The sequence below is a fragment of the Felis catus genome, chromosome F2, assembly GCF_018350175.1.
Source record: "Felis catus isolate Fca126 chromosome F2, F.catus_Fca126_mat1.0, whole genome shotgun sequence".
NCBI lineage: Eukaryota > Metazoa > Chordata > Mammalia > Carnivora > Felidae > Felis > Felis catus.
In genome coordinates this window covers 47,658,875-47,674,813 of record NC_058385.1, presented here as the reverse complement: position 1 = coordinate 47,674,813, position 15,939 = coordinate 47,658,875, and the positions used below count along the sequence as shown (strand labels likewise).

The 15,939-nt window shown below is 42.8% G+C and overlaps 1 protein-coding gene and 1 long non-coding RNA gene across 6 annotated transcripts in view; one reads left to right on the top strand and one right to left on the bottom strand.

The window, feature by feature from the left end:
• NCALD (neurocalcin delta) overlaps positions 1-15,939 on the top strand; it is a 404,491-nt gene that overhangs the window by 284,987 nt on the left and 103,565 nt on the right. The gene's annotated exons all lie outside the window — the stretch shown is intronic.
• LOC109496136 lies at positions 988-6,093 on the bottom strand. The gene is made up of 4 exons (XR_006592160.1): positions 5,804-6,093; positions 4,737-4,867; positions 3,902-4,050; positions 988-1,289 (listed from the first exon to the last, which is right to left on the bottom strand). It is a non-coding gene; the product is annotated as an uncharacterized LOC109496136 (long non-coding RNA).

The window sequence follows — 15,939 nt, the reverse complement described above, 5'->3', positions numbered from 1 at the left end:
ATCTGGAGTACACTGATCTTACCCTAGATCATTTAGTGTGAACTTCTCCAGAATTTTTCCTGTTTCTTGAAAGAGTTAATTTTGGGGGGAAAGTTTTAAATACTAATGACCACAGAAAGCTATATGAACTTGAAGTATATTACCTTTTTTTAAACTCTATTAGAGAATCAGATTGTTGTCACAACAAAAATGGCTACATACCATACCAATAATGGCTCACCAATTGACTTTGTATGCCTTTTATCCATCCAGTCATTCAACAATTACCACATGCTAGACATTGTGCTAGGACCTGGGCACCTAAGACTGAACAAGATAGATATGACTCCTGCCTCAAGGTCCTCATGTGGAGAGAGAAGAGACAGAGCAGCACACAGAATTGCAGCAGAGGATATGTTTCTGTTTTGAGACATTTACCAGCCCATAAAACATTAGCCACCTCTGCCAGCTCACTTGACATTCCAATGAAGTCTCCATCACTGGGTTGAGAGACTATCATAAACCAGACAAGGGCCAGTTGCATGCTCTGGTGGCAGGGATCAGGGTTTTGATGAAGATCCACAGTGATCTCTCTAGACTTGGTTATTTTGGGTATTTGTGCAGGTAGGTGGGAACGCTGGCTAAGGGAACAAGATTTATATTTGTAATCTCAGTGGTTTGTCTGTGGAGGAGAATGGTGATGCCTATCAGTAATGAGAGGGGGTGAACACCAGTGGGAGCCCCAGTGGCAGTGATTGTGTCCAGATTTAAAAAAAGTAGGAAGTAATGTTTGCTGTTGAAAATTGGAGCCAAAGTTCCTACTTGGGGAGTTCCTAGGCACATTTTGTTTATATAACAAGATATGATGGACTTACATTGATATCCAAATGTTAGCAGGTAATAGAATTAAGTGGTTTGATTTACACATACTGGTCTTTGTCACGTGTGTCTTACACTAATGTTTACTTATTTATTGGGTATCTATTGTACACAAAGAACCATGCTAGATACTGAGAAGGTTCTGTTTTATTCTCAGTGGGTTTAGAGCTCAGGAATGGCATCAACCAAAGACAGGGCATGCAGGTTCAAGATCACAGGAAGAATAGCAACCGTGAGAAAGCGTATCTTGATTACTAATGGGAAAATAAGATGATTGTTGCTCTGGGGTGTTGTAAAAGTACATCTCAGTGAAGCAATTGGCAATGGAGAGTTCCCCCACATCTTGGTACAAGAAGGATCCCTTAACTCTATCAAAGCAGCAGGGTTGACAAAGCAGGTGCTGGGCTTGAGAACAACTGTCAGAGGTCACACTAAAAATCAAATTTATTAGAGATTTTTGAGATTAGGGTTATCTACATTTGATATATAAAAATTTGATTTAACTAATAATTATTTTGAATCCACCAAGATTCCTCTCTTCGGGCCATGCAGGATTTCATTGTATATTCTTCAACACGACTGAGACTAACTTTAAGACTTAAATACTTCCTGATAGACACATACAGAGAATTAAGAGATTGGGCCAACCTAGTTTTGCTTTCTTAACGGTAATTTAAAATTTAGAGCTGAAAAAGTGTCTTACTGTGGGATGAATGGAGGCTTTTACTGAGATTGTTCTAGTCATGAGGACTAATCATGGAATGTTAGAATTGGAAATGAGCGGTGATGTCTACCGGGGGTTTTCAGATGTTGTTTAGCCAAAGAATCCTTTATTTAAACAAAATTTTACACTGAAGTGTGGTATGTCAGAGAGACAAAAGTGGAGTTGGATATGAGGACTAATGTCCATTGATTTGCTCCATTTGAGTCTACAAGGGGTTCCCCAGGACACAGTTTGGAAACTACTCCTCCAGGCCTGTTTCTACATTTGCCCAGGCAATGGGCAAATTGTGAAGGCACCAGTGCCCAGGAAAATAACTAAATCTCCCTGTGAGTACTGCTCAGAAGCAGAAATAGGTGTAGGTTCAGATACTTTGACCTATTTCATTGAACTTTCCTCCGAAAACTGAACACAATTTGCATATCTTTTCATTTGTGTTTCTAAATGCCTATGTCCTCTGAAACTGGGTCACTGTCTGATTAGTGATAGTAACGGTGGAAAAGAATGACTGCTGTGTCCCGGGCCAAGAGAGAAATAGGTTAAATCCAGTGTGTATTTCTTAATCCCCTTATTGTACTTGACTGTATTCATCTTTGCTCCTCAAATAGAAAAAGAGAAGCTTCCATGAGCCATAGCCCGGCCTCCTCCTTTCAGTGTGAAATGTAGTTCTACATTGGGTAAATAATGTTTATATCATATCCATGGATTTATTATTTTCAGGAGGAACTCCATGTCTTTGTGTGAGACTTTCTATGTGATTTCTGGCATCCAGTAGGTAGTGCAGGTTGGCTCTCATCATGCTTCTTATGAACACCAGGGATCCTTTGTAGACCCCCAGGTGATGCCAGCCTTTGGGTAGCGAGGCCTAATGTGATTCTGCCTTACCACTGTTCAATATCGTTCTATAATTTGTCATCTTTGGTCACCAGGTATGTTCAGTTGAGGAGACTCTGGGTCACAGACAGGTAGCTGTTCACCAACTCTTCAGGCTCCTCCTTGTGTAGCATAGATTTGTTTCTGGGAAGATGTCATGGCTAGCGAGAAATGAGGTGACTTGTCCAAGATCTCACAGCGCATGAGAAGCAGAGGCAAGCTCAGGACTCGGGCCTCCAGATGCTTTGACCAGCATGTTCACTGCATTCACCCACCTCTAACCCTCTCCGATCAACAACAGGTGGAAGTGATAAAACCAGCCATATTGAAAAGGAGCACTGTCTCAAAACCCTTGGTACAGTTTAACTTGGCCAGAACCTTGGGCTGATATCAACCTAGTCCTTCAGGAAGGATGGGTAGATAAAGTGTCTTCATTTCATTTTCCCCATCACGTTTCTTCTATGGGTTCATTGTGTTATATTATTGGAGTTACTATTCGGGGGTAAGGCATTGCCCCACTGTTCAAAGACCTTGTTCAAATGCAAGCTATTCCTAGAAGGGATAATGCTATATACGTGCTACCCATCAGTTTAGATCCCTTTGTTGCATTAGTCAGCAGCCCAGAAGGATGGGGAAGGCTTTCAAATGGGTTTTTGAGCAGATCAGTCCCTAAAGCAGGGCCAGCATGGAGTTCCAGTTGGGATAAGGAGAGGACTGAGGAACCAGGAAACTGGGAAACTGAAGGCCCGGCAGGTGGCCTAACCACACCTGGTGTGTGCACTGAGCATGGAAAAAGCCTAGTTGCTGGTGGAAAAGATGTTTCCAGCAGAAGTTGAAGCCTGGCTCCCATGAGCTCAGGCTTTGGGCATGTTAAGCCTACAGGCTTTTCCTGGGCATCTGGGTGACACTCGTCCTCTCAGGGAGGCACTGGCATGTCCTCACACATCAGACAGGTGGACTCTAGAGAAAGCTGTGACGTACATGTGGTGATTAATGCCTCTTGCATACACTTATACACCCTCCTTCCTCTGTTCCATGCTCCCTGTATTTCCTCCAGCCAGTTCTGAACATATGGACCCTGGCACCATTCCAGCATTTACAAATCTTCCCCCCCCCCTCCCCAGAAGACACCAATAACGTCCCTTTCTACCTCTTCCTTGCCAGTTATGGAAGGAAGAGTGGACTTACCTTCCCTGGGGTTATTACAAAACAATGGTCATCTGTCCCAGGTGGTTAACTTCGTATAAATTCTTACAAGTCACAGAAGCCAGTCTCTCATCCAGAATGAGAAAGCTGAATGCCAGCTTTACCACTCCCAGATTCATTCAGATCAGTTGCTTTTCTCTTCTGCTAACTATTCCTTTCAGCCCAAACTTAAGGTAAGAGAAGGGGGACGGTTTTCCTCACTCTTTGAGAATTATGAATTTTATTTTAAATTGGGATACTCACCACCTTCAAATACCTCTCTGCCTGCCTGTCTGTCTGTCTGTCTGTCTGTCTCTCTCTCTCTCTCTCTCCTTTCCAGTTTGGATAACCGTTCAGCCTCACGATGTCTGAGTTGGGGGCCAATTGTTGAATTTTCCTGAGGCAACAGCATTCTAAAAAAAAAAAAAAGCAAAACAATTTCATTTTCATTAGTCATGGGGAAAAAAAGGTGAATAAATATGTAGACATTGGAGATCCTATGTGCTTGGTTAAACTAACCTATTAACAGTCCTGGCCAAAGCAGATTAGACAGTCTGCTGAACAGGGTTAAGGATAAGAGACTTCACTCTTTAGATATTTAGCTTTTCTGTATTATGTTGCAGCATTTGTTGCTTAACCTTTTTGCACCATTTTGAATAGGAAAAAACTGCTGTACGAGAAGTTTCTTTAGAAGTCGTCTAACTGCTTGCTACTCAAAGTGTGTCCATGCAACGGACAGCAGCATTAGCATCCCCTGAGACCTTGCTAGAAATGCAGAATTTTAGGCCCCACCCCAAACCTACTGAATTCGAATCTGCAATTCAATAAGATCCCCAGGGGATTTGTGTCTTGCATTAAAATCTGAGCTGCACTTGGCTAGTCTGACTCCTTCATCTGACATATGGGGAAACTGAGTCCCGGGCAGATTCTCAGAGTGCAAGGGGAAGCTGTAGCAAGGAAGAATCTTAAGAGCAAGCTACCATGACCTTATAGTCTCTCCTGATGCAGGCTGTGGGGTGGGGGGGTGCGGTGGTGGTGGCTAAAAACCGATGGTTTGCCAAGCTGGGCACTTTTCTAAAAATAACAGTGAAAGACTTACCTCTGCAGGACAGATATGGCTGACCTGGTCATTTCAGATCTGGCAGGTAAATGATGAGTCCCCATCTATTCAGACCCCTGGCCGTGACCATGTTCTCAGGGGTGACAAGAACACAGTTGTCTACAAGGAATCTGGAGGTCAGAATGCACAATATTTATGTTGGAGTTTTCACTGTTTATATAAGGAAAAATCCTCATTAATCTCAAACATGTCTGTTGTTGAGTAGGCCCCTGGAGTCAGGTGTTCCTTTAAAACAACAAACATAACCTATTTCTCATATTTCAGGTTTGATGCAATTGCTACCTGAGGCAGCCTAGTTCTTTGGGGGCTATGTTAGATTTTATTTTCACTGTAAATAGAACCATAAATTCAATAGACTTGGTCACCCATGTATTGATTCTAACATTTTACTGTCATTATAAAAAGGAAATTGTTTCTGATTGTCAAACTTCCTATGTGCTGGGAAACAATAAAAACAATTATTGTGGCAGGGCGCCTGAGTGGCTCAGTTGGGTAGGCGTCTGACCCTTGATTTTGGCTCAGGTCACAATCTCACAGTTCATAGGATTGAGCCCCACGTCCACCTTTGCACTGACAGTGTGGAGCCTGCTTGGGATTCTCTCTCTCTCTCTCTCTCTCTCTCTCTCTCTCTCTCTCTCTCTCTCTCTGTCTCTCTCTCCCTCTCCCTCTCCCTCTCCCTCTCCCTCTCCCTCTGCGCCTCCCCTGCTTGCGTGGGTGGGTTCTCTCTCTCTCTCTTTCTCTCTCTCTCTCCTTTTCACTCAAAAAAAATTGTAGAAATCAAGATAAAGAGAATCAAATGCAATGTACTTTTGAGGGCAGAGAAAGAAGATGCTTTGTCACATGTATGGGTCTGAACTCCCTGCCTTAGGCACAAGGGTCAGGCTATTAGAGACCCCATAGGAGGCCCCTGGGTTTATGGGCCTGGAGAGTGAGAAGGAGGGAGAAGGGGAGAGGAGTGTTTCTTTCCACTGGAGGGGGTAGAGAAAGGAGGATTTGCATTTCTTTGTTATTGAGGGTGGAGTGCATGTAAATGAGATATAACCTACCTTCAAATGCAGACCAGATGGAGAAGTCTGGCATATAGGAACCACTCCATATATGTTCTTTCCTCTTTGGTCTGGAGAGTTGTGCTGAGGAGACAGCCCTGGCAAAACCTAGAGGCAGATCTGGTTTGTTCAAGAGGACTCTTTGTTCAACAGAACCTTATCTGTACTGGCAAACATAAAGGAGAATGTTTCCATTGTTGCTAATAAAAGAGACACTCTAAGAATCAGGGCTGCTTTGTGAGAATCTTTATGCCTCTGGAGTCATGAGAAATTTGGACTTCTTGACAAGGACTAGGGCTTCTGTGGGTTCAGGCTGAAATGATGGGAGTGGAGCCCACTGTGAACCGTGGTTGGTCATCTAATTCTGCAATATTCTAGATGAGGTCAGAAGGAGTACATGGCAGTTCCCACTGAGCGGGCTGTGCTCAGGGCTCAGTGGGGCTTGACTCCTGGGGCAGAAGAGAAGATGTCTGGGGGGTGGGGGGGGTGGTGTCTGTGACCTCAGGAGGTGGTTCTCGGGGTTCACGGAAAAGGCTACAAAGCAGTCATCTACTCAGGGTTTCAGATATCCTTTGGTCAGTTTCGTCTATCAGGTTATTGCAATTCTGATTTTCTAGGGAATTGGGGATTGATTTGAGAGTGAGTGCACAAAAAGGCAATGGACTTAGGTTAAGATAACTTAAATGACACAGGTAGATAGATCTTCCTGAACAGTAATAATCATTTATTTCACTGCTGTGGCTTTTTAGTTTACAGACCATTCTCTCCGCAGGCTTATGAGGAATTTCCCCCTAAGTGACTAGTACTCTTCCCACTAGATCAGTGGCCCCTAAAATAAGTGGCCCACTATACTCTAGAGAGTACACAAGATAATCTACTGCTTGCAAAAAGAAAATTATTTAGGTTTTTTTTTTCTAAAAAATAAAAAAGAAGAAGTGAAAAAGCAAAAAAAAAAAATTAAGCTTTACCAACATTTTAAATATGGACTGAGCCTAGCACATTCTGTCATTTTTTTGTATGCCAGGCATCCCTGCATCACATATTCCCCATGTGGTCTCCCGAGGATTGAGGGGCTGCCCACATCCGTGAGGGGCAGAGAGACCCCCCTGGCTTGCTTGTCCACTTTCAGCACATTGCTTTACATTACCCCTTGTTTAACTTAAAGATTTCATTGTCGGGGCGCCTGGGTGGCGCAGTCGGTTAAGTGTCCGACTTCAGCCAGGTCACGATCTCGCGGTCCGTGAGTTCGAGCCCCGCGTCGGGCTCTGGGCTGATGGCTCAGAGCCTGGAGCCTGTTTCCGATTCTGTGTCTCCCTCTCTCTCTGCCCCTCCCCCGTTCATGCTCTGTCTCTCTCTGTCCCAAAAATAAAATAAAACGTTGAAAAAAAAAATTAAAAAAAAAAAAAGATTTCATTGTCTTCCTTCCTCTGACAGCGTGAACAAGCAACTTCCCGAATGATTCTTGCAGAGAAATGATCAGTGGGGGTAATGCTAGTGATGCGAGCACGCACCAAGCCCAGGAAACAGCCAAGCGATGTTTCTGTTACTGCTGGTGTATGCTCATTGTCAGCCATCATACAATACCGAAAACAACCACAATCTCATCCAAGCTAGCAAGTTGCCAAAACATTTTTGCAAAGTGAATTACCTTCCCTATTCTCGATGATGAATGTCACCCAAGTATCCATTGTGTCTTGTAATAGAAGCTCAAGGACATTAGGAAGTTACTGTGATTAATAATTCACTTAAAAACTAAACATCTAGAACATGAAACAAACCTCTACAGTTTACCACTCCCCCCCCCACCAGTGATGGGTAGAGATGTGTGATTCTCAACAGTACTTTATTGTTTTTTTATGTTTATTTATTTTTGAAAGAAAGAGACACAGAGCATGAGCAGGGGAGAGGCAGAGAGAGAGGGAGACACAGAGTCCAAAGCGGGCTCCAGGCTCTGAGCTGTCAGCACAGAGCCCAACGTGGGGTTCAAACCCACGAGCCGTGAGATCATGACCTGAGCCAAAGTTGGATGCTTAACCGACTGAGTCACCCAGGTGCCCCAGTACTTTTTTTTTTTTTTTTAAGATTTTATTCTTTTTAAGGAATCTCTACGCCCGGCATGGGGCTTGAACTTACAATCCCAAGAGCAAGAGTCACATGCTCTGCCAACTGAGCCAGCCAGGAGCCCCTCAACAGTACTTAAAATGTTTGCCAAATTTACTGACAAATATTTAAAAGCCTCTTTTGAGGGGCGCCTGGGTGGCTCAGTCAGTTGAGCGTCCAACTTCGGCTCAGGTCATGATCTCGCGGTTTGTGGGTTCGAGCCCCACGTCGGGCTCTGTGCTGACAGCTGGGAGCCTGGTGCCTGCTTCCGATTCTGTGTCTCCCTCTCTCTCTGCCCCTCCCCCACTCATGCTCTGTCTCTCTCTGTCAAAAATAAAATAAACATTAGAAAAAATTTTTGAAAAAAGTCTCTTTTGAGATTTTTTTACTTGTTAGTAAAAAAAAAAAAAGCCTCATATGACTGGGTAAATACTTGCTCTTCCTGATGCTGTTAAAGATGGTTGAAGTAATACATAAAAAGTATATATGGTGACAAACAAAATACCTTTGTTTTTGGTGAGCTAATACTATTGGAATAGAAGAAGAAAATATTGCAGGATGTCTGAAGAAGCAAGGATCAGAACAGATGATGCAGTGTGGGATGTTTGTTGTGTAGTGGTATAAAAACATGTATGCTGTCAATATGTTTCAGCCTAGAGTATTTGCTAGATTCTGTTTTAATAATTCAGAATTTAAAGAACCACTTTACATTGTATGTGTGTGTGGGTACGCCTGTGTGTGCATGTGTGTGTACCACATAGAGGAAAATGCACTGGGAATGATATATCTTCAACAATTAAATTGCTTCTTTAATTAAAAAGTGTTTTATGGAAAACTTTAGGTGAATATGACCACCGAGATGAAGATAGGACCAAATGATTCATTCGCTGAATCATACAGAGGAAAGCTCTTGTAACAAACAGTTAATGCCAGAAATACACAAAATGTTACAGGATGTAACTAACATAGGTTAACTTTATAAAAACCAGACCTGTAAAATATAGTGGAGTCTTTATAACACTGTGGAATAAAATGGATAGTGACCATGAAACTCTTGTGCAATGCGTAAAGGCTCCCTGTAAATCCTTTAAGTTATCTTCTTCTGTCAAAATATTATAAAGGAATTGTTGGACTCTAGATGACTTATTCATTTTTCTTTTATTAAAAGATGAGACCCAATAGGCTGACCTTTTATGCAGTGACAATTAGGCTATCTAGAAAAACAGCTTTTGGAAAAATTAAAATTAACACTTAAAACTGTCATGAAGAATCAAAGTGGGAAAGAGACATAATAATCATTGTCTAATTAACCCATGAAGAGTGTGACCAGGGGAGTGGAGTATTTGCCTTCCTAAAGCCTATTGCCTCCGGCTTGGTTGTGTGTCCTCATCTTTCACTCCCGTAATACCCTGTGTAGACATCCACCCATTCATCCACCTATCTTTCCATCTATGCATCCTCCCATCCATCCAGCCAGCCATTCATCACCCTTCCATCCAACAAATATGTGTTCATCATTTACCCTTCCATCCAACAAATATGTGTTCATCATTTACTCGATGTCAGCATTCTAGATAGTGGGTATACAAAATAGACAGTGAACAAAACCATCAATAATCCCAGCTCTCAGGAAACTTACGTTGTACACAGGGAAAATACATCACTTTAAAAAATGAGTAAGACATATAATAAATTGGCCAATGATAAATGTTATGGGAAAAAACAAAGGAGAGAAAGATATTAGGTTGTACGTTGCAGGGAATACACTGCAATTTTTAATCCAGCAATCAGAGGAAGCATCACTGAGAATGATGCTGGAGTCAGCATCATAAGGAGGTTAAGAGTGTGAGTCCTGCAGGTTCTGGGGAGAGAGCTTATGGCACAGAGGGAACATTAAGGACAAAAGCCCTGAGGAAGGATTGTGCTCTGGGTTTAGTTAAGGAGGAGAGGAAGCAGTTAGCAGACCGGCAGAGTCTCAGGAGGCTTGCAAAGATTTTGACTTTTACTCCAAGTGAGATGGGAAATCCCTGGTAGGTTCTGTGCAGGGGATATGACTTGGTTTGACATGGGTTGTCACAGGATTGTTTTGGCTGCGTTACAGAGAATAGACTGAGTAGGGTGTCTTAGTCTGTTCCGACTGCTGTGACCAAGTGCCAGAGACTGACTGGGTGGCTTGTACACAATAGAAGTTGACTTCTTATTTCTGGAGGCTGGAGGTCTGAGATCAGAGTGACAGCGTGGCTGGGATCTGGTGAGGGTCCTTTTCCAGGCTGTAGACTGCTGACTTATCCTGACACTGTGGAGAGCAGAGAGGGGAAGCAAGCACTCTTGGGACTCTTATAAGAGCACTAATGCCTTCGGGAGGGCTCCACTCTCAGGCCTCGTCTCATCCTAAGCACCTCCCGTAAAGCCCACCTCCTACTACCATCACATTAGGGGGTAGGGATTCAGCATACCAGTTTGGGTGGGTGGGTGGGGTTCTATACAAGCATTCAGGCCATAACATGGGGCCAGTGCAGAAGTAGAGGCCTGTTAGGAGACATTGCAGTGATCAAGGTGAGAAATGGTCCGAGGGGGGTGGTGGAAGGTGGTGGAGTAAGTTCTCAGTCGCCATGTTATATTGAAATCATCTACTTATTATTATTTTTGTCTCCTCCATCTGCCCATTGCATTCCCGGCACCTATCACAATGCTCACTCAGAAAAATCATAAGGGGCACCTGGGTGGCTCAGTTGGTTAAGTGTCTGACTTCGGCTAAGGTCATGATCTCAGGGTTCATGAGTCTGAGCCCCGCACCAGGCTCTTTGCTGTCAGCACAGAGCTTGCTTCGGATCCTCTGTCCCCCTCTCTCACTGCCCCTCCCCTTCTTGCGTGTGCACGCGCTCTCAAAAACAAATACGCATTTTTAAAAAGGGGGAAAATCATAAAATCTCCTTTCGGGAAATAAATTGTGCCCATCTGGGGAGTTCTACAGAACTAAATCTCAAGTTGTGAATACAAGGTGGTTGAAATAGAAGATGCAATTTGTTTAAGAACTAAAGGAAAAATTTAGTGGTTGACAGTGTGTTATTATGAGGAAGAGGATGATTGGGGGAGTATATTCTTGGTCCCAGAGGCTGATTTTAAAGGAATCCTTCCTGGGGCGCCTGGGTGGCGCAGTCGGTTAAGCGTCCGACTTCAGCCAGGTCACGATCTCGCGGTCCGGGAGTTCGAGCCCCGCGTCGGGCTCTGGGCTGATGGCTCGGAGCCTGGAGCCTGTTTCTGATTCTGTGTCTCCCTCTCTCTCTGCCCCTCCCCCGTTCATGCTCTGTCTCTCTCTGTCCCAAAAATAAATAAACGTTGAAAAAAAAAATTAAAAAAAAATAAAGGAATCCTTCCTTTCCCAGCACAGCTCTGGGTATTTGGGTCAGACATGAAACCGTTTCAATCTGATGTAATACTCAGAGCCACTGTATTGCTCAATTCCAGGACATGCCTTTCCCACCGAATGCAGCATGGATCCTTTGAGTGGCACAATGTGGTGATGATCTATGGGTATCTATGTATCTGTATCTTTGGGAAGTTCTCCCGCCATTCGAGGGCGTCACAGGTCCACATGATCACAGAAACAAGGCAGAAGCTGTAATCGTAAATATTAATCTTAAATACTATTGGTTCCAGGACTTGTTAGGCTGGATAGTTACAGTAAATTGGATAGTAGCTTCTAAGAGTATCAGGTCCTCACCCCCAGAACCACCAGATGTGGAAAAGGGTGTTTGCAGGTGTGATTAAGTTAAGGATCTTGAGGTGGGATATTTTCCTGGGTTATCTGGGTGGGTCCTAACTGCAATCGTGAGTGTCCTTGTAAGTGAAAGGCAGAGGGGGATCTGACACAGAAGAGAAGGCAAGGTGACACAGGGCAGATACTTTAGTGACAGAAGAAGCTGACAGAAGCCAAAGAAGCTGACAGCTACCGAAAGCTGCAAGTGGCAAGGAACAGAATCTCCCCTAGAGCTTTTGGAGAGAGCTTGGCCCTGCCAGCAACTTTATTTTGGCCCAGAAATACATATTTCAGTCTTGTAGGCTCCGGAACTCTAAAAGAATGAATTTCTGATGTTTTATGTCATCAAGTTTGTGGCAATATTGTTACAGCAGCCGCAGGAAACTAATACACTAACAGAGTAGTGAACTAAGCTTTAATCTATTTCTTGGATAGCTATTTATACACCAAAAGAACAGTTATGTGGTCTTGAAATTTCTCTGTGAATATTTCAGCAATGACTCTGCACAAGAGTGCTTTTGAAGCCGAGGCAAGATCGTTTACGGGGTACCCCAATATCTGCTCAACTGCTAACCAAAAACCCTTCTAAATTAGGCTGTGAAAGTTTGTTGGCCAATAAGTGCTTTTATAAATAGTAAACAGTAGTTGAAAGGAAAATATACTACTGAGCCATCTTGCATTACTTACTTTATGGTTAAAATTCCATCTATCCAAAGATTCCAAAGCATCTACATGCATATTCATCTCTCTCTTTATCTCTCTTTCTCCCCTTCTCTGTCTGTCTCTGTCTCCCTTCCCCCTCTCTCTTTCCCTGAAAGAATTAAGAGCAAGAGTAATTTGCACTATTGGGCATGTAGCAGATGATTTTACACTATGCATGATGAAAAATCTAATTAAATATGATTTTCATCTCAGCTTTACTTGACCTTTCTTCATCCAGATACATTGCTGACCCTCCAATCTAGGAATCCTGGGAAGATCTGGGAAGTCTTTTGCAGAGCAAAACACTCAGGATGGTAAAGTGCTCTTAGCTGAAATAAATGCTCATTACTGAAATTCCTGTAGTCTTCTGAAGTGTTGTGGGTTTTTGTTGTTGTCGTTTTTTTTGTTTGTTTGTTTTTTTGGGTTTTTTTGCTACCATGCCCCATTTAGGAATGGAACTTATTACCGAAGATAAATAACCTGATTCCCAGGGTTCAGCCTTATTGGGTAGACCATGAAGGCATTTCTCTTTGGGGTCATAGCATATCCCCATTTATTTTAGATGCTGGGGTAGGGGCTGGTCCCAGCTATTAATAGAACCCCATGAACCTTGGAAATATTTTATCATTGTAATTCAGTGATTTTCTCTGACTTCCAAAGGCCCTCAACTCTCTCCTCTCCTCTCCTCTGATCACGTTTCATGAGCTTACATTTCTGGAAACAAAAACCATAAGGGAGATAGTCTCTAGTTAATATCTTTTGGCCTTGAGATCTAAATCCTCTAAGTCAGGAGTCAGAAATCTATGACCTGTGGCTAAGTCCAGCCTGCCTCCTGTTTAACTTTTAAATAAAGTTTTATTTGAACACAACTATGCCCATTATTTATTGTCTAGGGCTGCTTTTTTGCTGTTAACAACAGAGTTAAGTACTTGAACAAAGATAGATAGGCCTGCAAAGCCTAAAATATTTACTATCTGGCTTTTTACAGAAGGTTTGCAGATCCCTGCTCTCAGTCAAGGGAACTCAGATTCTGCCTACTGTTGTTTTGTTTTGTTTTGTTTTGTTTTGTTTTGTTTTGTTTTGTTTTGTTTTGTTTTAAGGGAGAGAGAGAGAGTCATTAAGGGGCAGAGAGAAAGGGAGCCGGAAAATCCCAAGCAGGCCCCGTGCTGCCAGCACAGAGCCTGACCCAGGGCTCAAACCCATGAACTATGAGATCATGACCTGAGCCAAAATCCTGAGCCGCTAAAGTGACTGAGCCACCCAGGTGTCCCTGCCTACTTTTTTTTTTTTTTTTAAACAGAGGTGTGAAATCATAGCAAGGACAGAACTGAAATTAATGACTTGGCACATTATCCTGCCATAGGATAACCTGCCACTTAGCTCCAGAGGTTTGAGGGAGTCTGACTTAACTTGGGGGCCCAAGTATGATTGAGATCCAATTCAGAATGACCTTAGCTTCTTTCTTGAGCTGTCGTAGTCATGGTGGAAAAACACATCCTAAGGATCATATTACTCTCCATTTATCCACATTCTGTGGTGGCCCAGATCCAACGAGATTACTCAAGAATCTCCCTTCTGTTGGGGCTGCCCCTCTGTGTCTTTATAGATGTTGTCACACTTCCGTAGCCCTCAGGCTGTTCCCTGTATGAATGCAGTGACTGGTGGATCCTCAAGGACAAGCCCTCTAGGCAAGGAACCCTGGCACACTGTCCTGTGCACACTAGAGGTAGAGGAGCACCCTTACTGAGTGCTGACTTAATTGGATGACCCAGCCTTCTGCTCAGAGGTGACAACAGATGCAGGAAGTGATCTCAGGCTTGCCTTTTGGGAAGTGCTGCTGGAAGACAGTGTGGCCTCTAAACCTGGAGGGATCGCTGCAGGGTAGGATATGACTGTCAAGTTCTGCAGGCTGCATCTGTGGGCATAGTCAGCTGAGACACTTCACAAAGAAGGGAGAGGAGGGGAAATGATGCCAATATAATTGCCTCTTGGAAAAGATTCCCTATCACGTTTCAGAAGGAAAGTTCACGATGAATGATGCTGGCACTTAAGAACCTAGAGATTTCTCTTTGGTATCATGTGACTTATTATTAGTTTGTATGGAATGATGATGACCTCTGTCCAGTCTGACTACCATAGTGTGGCACACTCAGAAGAGCTTACATTTGCAGGTCAAACAGACCCGGGTTCAAATGTCAGGTTCATCTCATTCTGCTTCTACTCGTGTCAAGTTGATTACCTTCAGTTGTGTCACCTATAAGAGGGAATAAGACTTTCAACTCACAGCATGCATGTCAGGATTAAGTAAAAGAGGTAATATAAAAGATGTCCACACTACTGGGCAAATAGTAGCCGCTCAATTCTTTGCCCTTTTCAGCTGGTCTTATTGATGAAGGAGAGAAGTAAATTTAATGAACCCACTGTCTGAAGAGATGGTAGGAACAGTGGTTCAGCCAAAAAAAAAAAAAAAAAAAAAAAAAAAAAAAAAAGTAAGGATTTATATAAAACAAGAAGATAAATTTCTAATGAGTTGTTAAGGGAAAACAGGATCTTTGCATATTTGTACCCTAGTGTGGTTTTATTTGTAATTTGGAAGCTGTTATCACCCTGTGAGAATAGCTATGGGAATGTTTCCTTCATGGACACAGCCATGGGCCCTATCAGGACCATGGTACAAAAGGCCACTGGAAACGGAGAGTGCTCAATAGATAGGAAAGTTGGCACTTATCAGTAATAAATACTGCCAGTAATAATAACACATTCCAGCTTCTATATAGAGGCTGGGAGCAGGCCAAGATCACAGTTAGAATAGAGCATAGGTTCTGTGCTCTACTGACAGAAGGTATTTTTTTTCTTCCCTTATTTTAGAGATCAGAACAAAGAAACAATTGACTGAATATAGACGTTTCGTGACAATTAAATGACATTTTGTTCAAGATAATTGTAGGATTTACATGGTTTCTTTTGACAGCTGATCAAAGGGAAATAAAAATTTGCAAGGCAAACTGGCCCCATGTAGATCAATATGGAAGCTGCTACATTTAATTTTCTTCCTAGGATTTTGGAAGGCGGACTGAGGGATCTTTCCAGAATTTTCTTTTTCAGTTGACTCCATTGGCATTGCCCTATATAATTATTTCGACAGTGGGTGGTTGTCCTCTTCTACCACACTCAGAGAATTTTATGGCTTCTCTCTAGGGCTTGCCTGCATTCTGATCTTAACCCCCAGTTAAAGAGCAGCACATTCTGAGTACAGTCTGAATTTTCTGGTATTTTGAGAACCTATCAGACCTGTAAACATCCATTGGTTCCTTCTTTCTAGAAATGTTTTTTTCTCCGTGCTGTTGACCATTAGAAGCCTGGAGACTGATGATCTTTACATTTGTATCTGCTCAAAGTCTTGTCTGGATTGGTCACAAGTATTGTTAATACCTTTGTCCAAAAGAGCTCTTGAAATTATCCTGGACCAAACTCAGGATGTTGGATGGACTGATATTTGCCAATGGCGAGGCCTTATATGTGGAAACTTAGACTTGAAGGAAGAACATTGAAGGATTCTTCTTGTTTTTCATGT